Source organism: Bos indicus, chromosome 21 (assembly GCF_029378745.1).
Source record: "Bos indicus isolate NIAB-ARS_2022 breed Sahiwal x Tharparkar chromosome 21, NIAB-ARS_B.indTharparkar_mat_pri_1.0, whole genome shotgun sequence".
NCBI classification, from domain to species: Eukaryota; Metazoa; Chordata; class Mammalia; order Artiodactyla; family Bovidae; genus Bos; species Bos indicus.
The window spans coordinates 52953024-52961166 of record NC_091780.1 but is presented as its reverse complement, the minus strand read 5'-3'; the positions used below and the strand labels follow the sequence as shown (position 1 = coordinate 52961166).

Below are 8143 nucleotides of genomic sequence, written 5' to 3'. Positions count from 1 at the left end.
CCATAGGATAATTATTATACAAAACCTTTTAAATAATAAGGATAATAATAATAATAAGGATATGTATGGCTGAGTCCTTTTGCTGTCCACCTGCAACTATAACAATATTTTTAATCAGCTATACTCCAATATAAAAAAAAGTTTAAAATAAATACTAGAATAAGGATATTCCCCAATGTATTATATGATTCAAGAATATTCTTGGTATACAATAGTTAACTGGAAAATTAAAAGTCAGTCACATATATGAATATAGCTGCAACAAAAATCATGTACCAAATATTCTTACCCAATATGAATAAAATGATAGATAAAGGCAAAATCCTTTAGAAAAGATGAGATTCATTCTCATCATTGTTCGAAAAATAGCTATGAAAAAAATATGTTGTCCCACAAAATATACAAAATGATAGCAATAACCTAGACATGGACCTTGCATATTTTATAGAAATTGACTCAAAATGGAATGTAGATCTAAATGTAAAGTGTTAAACTATAAGACTTCTAGTAGAAAACTAGAGGAAAATCTAGGTGATGTTCAGTTTGGTGATGAGATTTTAGATGCAACACCAAAAGCAACATCCATGAAAGAAAAAATTGGCATGTAGCACTTTATTAATATTTAAAACTTCTTTTTCAGAGCCACTGTTAAGAAAATATAGACAAACCACTGACTGGGAAAAAATATTTGAAAAGCATATACATAGTAAAGCTCCTGATATTCAAGTTAGAAAGAATTCATAAAACTAAACAGCAAGAAAGAGAACTTCAAAATGGGCAAACAGAACAGATACCTAACCTAAGAAGATAAACAACTGGCAAATAAGTATAGATTATGAACATCAAATATAATTAAGGAATTGCAAATTAAAGCATTGAGATACTAGTAAATGCCTATTAGAATGACCCAGATGCAACAATCCTTGTGAGGATGAGGAGTAGCTGGAACTCTCACTTATTACAATTGGGAATGAAAAATGGTACAACCACTTGGGAAGAGTTTGGCTGTGACTTACAAAGCTAACCATAGATTATCAACCAGCAGTCACATACTTAGGTACTTATCAAACTGATTTGAAAACTTATGTCCACCAAAAAACTATGCATAAATGTTTATAGCAGGTTTATTCATAATTGCTAAAAATGAAAGCGGCATTATGTCCTCCAATAAGTGAATGGACTTCAGAAAATCTGTGTGATATCCATACAATTGAATTTTATTCAGCAATTAAAATGACTATCAAGTCATCAAAGACATTGATGAATGTTAAATGCACATTACTAAGCAAAAGATGTCATTGTGAAAAAAGTATGAGTTCTGTGATTTCAATTACATACCACTCTGGAAGAGGTAGAAGTATAGACAGACAAATATAAGCATGTCATACTGTGAGGGCAGGGGAGAGGAAATTTGAAAAGATAGAGCATAGGGAATTTTTCAGAGGTTAACCTGTTCTCTATGATATGCAGTTATATGACATTGTGCCTTTGCCAAAATCTGTCGAAATTTAAAGTATTTAAAAATTTTAAGAATGTATTATTTTGGAGTTCAAGGGTGCCCAGAATAAATGCAGAATGACAAATAAATCACCTGTATTTCACATATATTTAACAACCTTTTTCACTGTCTTAGTCCATTTTGATTGTTATCACAAAATACCACAAGCTAGTCAGCTTATGAATGGCAGAAATTTATTGTTTCTCCATATACCTGGAGACTGGAAGTCCAAGATCAACCAGCATGATTGAATGAGAACTCTCTTTGAGTTGCAAATTTCTTGTGCCCTCACACAGTGGAAGGAGAAGCTCTGTGGGATCTCTTTTAGTATAATGTCACTAATGCCATTCATGAAGTCTCCTTCTTCATGACCTAATCACTTCCCAAAGGACCTATCTACATATATATTATCATGCTTGGGGGTTAGGATTTCAATACATGATTTTGGAGGGATGAAATTTTCAGCTCATAGCACTAATTAAAGGGAGTGAAGTAAACTGTGCTGACCTGAATGACTATGTCATGGACTATTTAAACTGAAGACAAAAGGAATTATACTGTAAACATTCTAATTTAGTTTTCTATGTGATAAAGTTCTTTCCATGGGGACATAGGTTAATAATTCTGATAGTGCTATACATGTTCAGAGGAATTAAACCATTAAGGAAATGGATAGTAGAAGGTGAAAGTCAGGTTTTTCAGTTTTAGAGTGGGCATTTATACATAATCATGGGGGTGAGACTATAATGACCCATGGGATAATGGATTAAAATTGTAGAAGTCAGTATGAACACGTGTATATGGATGGCTAGATATAGAAAGAGTTACAGATGTATGCCTACATATAGGTTAGCTCTATACATATATTTTCTTGCTCTATGAGCTGAAAGTGCCTAAAAGCAATGAAACTCATAGCAGTGTTCATGGTAGATACCTGAATTATACAATTTCTAGTACCATTCTCCAAAATAATAATCAAGGGCTATTGATTGTAGGACTAGTAAAGGAAATGCATAAGATGAGCCTGGAGCATCTTGTAGTGCCAGAGGATAATTTGTAGCTTAGTACACAACTCATGATCACACACAGAGACATGTGTACACACAGTGGTGGTGGTGTTATGTCAGAGACTTGAATGTCAAGTGAGAGGGTTTCTGATAGTCAAAGCTACAATTTGAGTAAAAAAGTAAGTACATTTGTACTAGATTATAATTCACAAAAAATAATTCCTGAGTCCATACTGACATAAATAAATTATTTCATAAGTAAATACATAGAAAAAAAGAGAAATTTTTCATGTAGATATAGTCCAAATAATATATATAGATATTTCACCCTGGAGATGGATCATAACTCCTCAGTACTTAAATGTAGATTGTACTAATTGACTTGATTTCAAAAGTGCAATGTAAAAGGGGAGATGGTGAGTAACTTTACAGTGGAGAAATTTCACAAACACTACTTCAGGCAGGTAATTAAGGTCAATATCCATGGTAATAAGTCTATAGCTTATAGTATGCACCCTTCATATGATGTCATAAAAATGACACCTTGCGTATGTGGCCTTGCTCTCAAAAAACAATAATTCCAGTCTAATTACGAGAAAAAAACATCAAACAAATCCCAATAGAGGGGCATGCTACAAAACATCTGTTATGTTAATTAAACAAGGAGTCTATTAGGCTGAAGTGATGCTAATGTTTTGGTAGCCAATGTAAGCAAAGCAAAATCTAAGCCTGTAAATGCCTCAAGATTAAGAAAATCAAAACCTAGCTACAACACATCACAAATAGTCAACTAGGCTTTACAGTAAATCAATCAAATAATTTTCTTTCTTTGCTTCTGTAACTTGTCTACCTAAGTCTTTCCCCTAGCTTTCCTCAGCAGAGCACTCCTAATCACTTTGAGCTTGGCACTGCCAATTCTACTGCATTTTTGCTCAAATAAACTCTTAAACGTTTTACTATGCCACAGTTTATATGTTAACACAATTTACCAGCATGTCTCAAAACATTCTTTAGAAACAAGGACAGTCTAAGAAACTGGCACAGATGAGAGAAGCCCAAAGAGATATTGCAACTAAATGCAATGTGGTATCCTGAATAGGGTCTCTTAAGCAGAAAAAGAGGGTAAGAACGAAAAATGAAGGAAATCTGGATAAAATATGGACATTATCCATGGGGTCACTTTTCTTTCCTTAGGTAATAAAACCATATTAACATTGGTTCATTAGTAATGTAAAATGTTATTAGTAATGGAAAGTGGATGCAGGATATATGTACTAAATTTGCAATCCTTCTGTAAATCTAAAGCTATTCTAAAACATATATACTTAAAATTATAATTAGTATTATTCTAAGTAGGAATATTTGAAACCTTTACAGTCAGTAACAAAATATTTCCTACTATTAATATCACTTCTATCATTATTCAGAAGATGTAGGTAACAAAATTAGGCATAAACTCAAGAGAAAATATGTAACATTTTGAACGTGAAAAACAGCACTCCTGTTATATGACACAACGCATTGCTAAAATTTAAAACAAATTTACAGGGCAACTGTTAGCATTTTTAAGTGATTTTAATTTTTAAGATGGTTGGCCAATCTATAGAGTAAGGCAGTCTATGAAATGGGAGACAATATTTGCAAATCAATGTATGTTTGGAAGTTAATATGAATTCAGAGTATATGAGTAACACAACTCTCAGTAACAAATAACAAACAACATTTAAAATGTCCATTTAAAAGTGGACAAAGGGACGGGCCCAGCGGCCGTGGCTTCTTCAGGGGCCCCCAGGGCAGGGTGATGCAGAAGGTGGCACCGGCTGCAGTGGTGGTTGGCCGTGTTGTTGGCGGCACGGGGAGGGGGCGCTGTGGCCGCAGTGGTGGCGGCGCTCGCAGGTGGTATAAAATGGCAGATTTCGAGGAGTTGAATATGGTTTCCAGTTTTAGGGTTTCTGAACTACAAATGTTACTAGGCTTTGCCGGACGGAATAAAAATGGTCGTAAGCATAACCTCCTGATGAGGGCGTTGCAGTTATCGAAGAGTGGCTGCAGCCCTGTGGTTCAGATTAAAATCCGAGAATTGTATAGACGCAGATTCCCGTGGACACTTGAAGGCCTCTGATTTATCCACAATCAAATCACTGGTTTTCAGTTTGGATGGGAGCTCACCTGTAGAACCTGACTTGGCTGCAGCTGGAACCCACTCGTGGCCTTCCACTTCAGTTATACCTCACTCGCCGTTCTCTCCTGCTGGTTCTGTGCTGCTTCAAGATACTAATCCCACGCTTGAGATGCTGGCAGCCGTCTCCCCCAATCCTTCATGTCCAGCATGATGTGTGGGGAAAAATAAAACAAAAAAATACCATTTTATGAGGCCCCTGATGTTCTCATCAAGCCCACGAGTTTAGTTCAAAGCAGTGTACAGCAGTTCCAAGAGAAATTTTTATTTTTACTCTGACACCTCAACAAGTTAGAGACAGATGCATATCCAGGGATTTTTTGCCAGGTGGTAGGAGAGATTATACAGTACAAGTTCAGCTGAGACTTTATCTGGCAGAGACAAGTTGCCCCAAAGAAGATAACTATCCCAATAGTCTCTGTATGAAAGTAAATGGGAAGTTGTTTCCTTTGCTTGGCTATGCACCACCAAGTTAAAATGGGATTGAACAGAAGCGCCCTGGACAGCCTTTGAATATCATATCTTTAGCTAGGTTATCTTCAGCTGTGCCAAACCTGATTTCCATTTCTTGAGCATCAGAAATTGGAAAAAATTACTTCATTGCTGTATATGTTGTACAAAAACTCACATCAGCCATGTTATTACAGAGAATAAAAATGAAAGGTATTAGAAACCCTGATCATTCCAGAGCACTAATTAAAGAAAAATTTACTAAGGATCCTGACAGTGAAATTGCTACCACTAGCCTTCAGGTGTCCTTGATGTGCCCTTTAGGGAAAATGAGGCTGATGATCCCATGCTCTGTGGTGACTTGTGCACACCTACAGTGTTTTGATGCTGCTCTTTATCTGAAAATGAATGAGAAGAAACCCACCTGGATTTGTCCTGTGTGTGACAAAAAAGCTGCCTATGAAAGTCTAATTTTAGATGGGATTTTTATGGAAATTCTCAATGACTGTTCTGATGTGGATGAAATAAAATTCCAAGAAGATGGTTCTTGGTGTCCAATGAGACTGAAGAAAGAAGCTATGAAAATACCCAGCCAGCCATGTACAAAAATAGAAACTTCAAGTGTCCTCAGTAAGACTTGTTCAGTGACTGTAGCCTAGCCGATGAGACAAGCAAGTAGAAAGTGGATATCATTTACCTAACAGTAGAAAGCTTTTCTGATGAAAAGGAAGACCCTCATGCCAAAAGGAAATGCATCTTTATGTCAGAAACACAAAGCAGCCCCACCAGAGGGGTTCTCATGTATCAGCCGTCTTCTGTAAGTGTGCCCAGCGTGACTTCCATTGATCCTGCTGCTATTCTGCCTTCATTAACAGACTACTCGTTACCATTCCACCACATGCCCATCTCAAGCATGTCCTCAGATCTGCCAGGTTTGGATTTCCTTTCCCTTATTCCAGTTGATCCCCAGTCTCACCTCACCCTTAACAGCAAGCAGTATGTCCGTCACCACCACCAGCCCCTATGGAAAGTAGTACTTGTGTGAGTTCATCCAGCAGCAGAAGTGAGACGGGGTCATAACCAACAGTGGAAGTAACATTCCTAAGATCATCTCACTGGACTAAAGAAGGACTCACTCGATTCTACAAATCATTCATCAGAACTGCTCTTTCTTGAATCTCTGCTCCATGGAAGCTATTTTTTTGCTAATGATTACTTTGATATTTATTGAAATATAAAATGGATTATTTTTCCTTCTGAGAGATGAACACAGATGACTGCAATGAGAACCACATGACATGCAAGGATTTTTCTTACTCTTGGTGTACTCTTGAGCATCATCAGATACATTCAACTGTAACTATATCCTCCTGAGAAATGGATTTCAATTTCATGTTACAGGATGGATTCTACAAATCAGTTAATTTTTTTTGTTATACACAGCAATAAAATTATGTAAATATTCAAGTATACTTTTTTCTAATTAAAAAAAGATGTAATTAGTGATTCTAAAATGACAACTTTTCGTTTAACCTGAAGTGAAGGAAACATATACGGAAAGAAGTTATGTTCACTAAATGAGTCCTTTCCATGGATTTGTTCTGTTTCATTGAAGTAATGAAGTCTAGATAAGTGGCCAAAGTTTGGATCCATTTTTCTCTGTTTCCATCAAAGAAAAATGGCCTTTGTGTTAAGCATTTTCCCTGGGGGATGTTTCCACTCTGGTGTTATGTGCCCATGAGTACAGAGTGGAGTTCTGGGATTTGGCTACTCCTCATTAGTGATTATGTTGAAGAACACTATGCAGAGTCTGCCCTGACGTCATGGGTGCTGTTTTTGGTGATTGAACTTTCTCATTCTAGAGATGTCTGTAAATTAGGGCCTTACCTTCTCAAAGAAATTCTCTGCAATTGTTGAATGAAATGTTTTTGGATTAAGGTGTGGCTGGAATGTTTGTTAAAATTTTGTTCACACTGTCCAGAAATATTGAGAGCATGGAGGCAGTGGAAAAACAGATTTAGGGGCAGTGGGAATAGCACAGTTTAACTTCGTCCTAAGAACTTATTTTACTCATTTATTTTATAGGATAATGTTCAAATCTGCGATGAGTAATACGGACAAAGAAAGTATATCATAGATCTCATTTTGCTCAGAGCAATGATTTTTAAACTTAAAGAACAAACAATAGCAAAGGGGTGGAGATGGTATCAGATTCCCTTTTTTTTTAAAAAAAAAAAAAAAAAAAAGGAAATATTTCCTGAAACCACAAAGGATAAAACCAGAATTAGAAGTCTTTGAGTATAAGAAAAGTTTGAAGAGGAAAGGATGCGCCTGAAACCCACTTTACAAACCACTCTCTTACTATGTGTTTGATTTTAAATCTCTCAGGAAACTGAATTTTACCCTTAGAGAAACATTTTTATCCAAATTGTGTACTTTGCTTTCATTTGGCCGCACAATTTTGATTTCTCAAGGAGTCAATACTTTCCTAATGTTTAGCTTTCTCTCCCTAAGCTGTATCTAAATAAACCTTTGTTGAAAAATCATTAACCTGGCCTATTTCTCAGACTGAAATGCCCAGATGAAGAGTCTGATCAGTTTCATATAGGATAGGGAACAATCAGGGTTGGTGCCACTCCAGGGAGCTGCCTTGTCGCTGCTTGGTTTTTCACATCTTCTCAACCCTTGTGCTGTTTTTGTACTCATTTAATTTCCTGTGGTTTTCTACATCTTCCCTTCTTTGGCTGTATTATCCCCTTAACGTATTATCCCTTTTGGAGAGTCAAAAACATGGAAAACAAACCTGAATCTTCTTGCAGTCGTTGCATCAGAATTGCCAGTTTTGCTTTCTTAGGACATGTTGTAGTCCTTTGGTCCATATACAGAATTTCTTCCTGGTAAAATTTTATGTCGCTGCTCTAAATGTGGACGCAAGTTCTGTTAACTCTATAATCGGACAGAAAGAGTAACCTGATTTGTGTGGTATAATCTGTTAATAAAGAAATGCTG

General features: G+C 36.2%; 1 pseudogene; it reads left to right on the top strand.

Annotated features, from left to right (window-relative positions):
- Positions 1 to 4411: 4411 nt before the first annotated feature.
- LOC109575297 (E3 SUMO-protein ligase PIAS2 pseudogene) lies at positions 4412 to 6309 on the top strand (annotated as a pseudogene).
- Positions 6310 to 8143: the final 1834 nt, after the last annotated feature.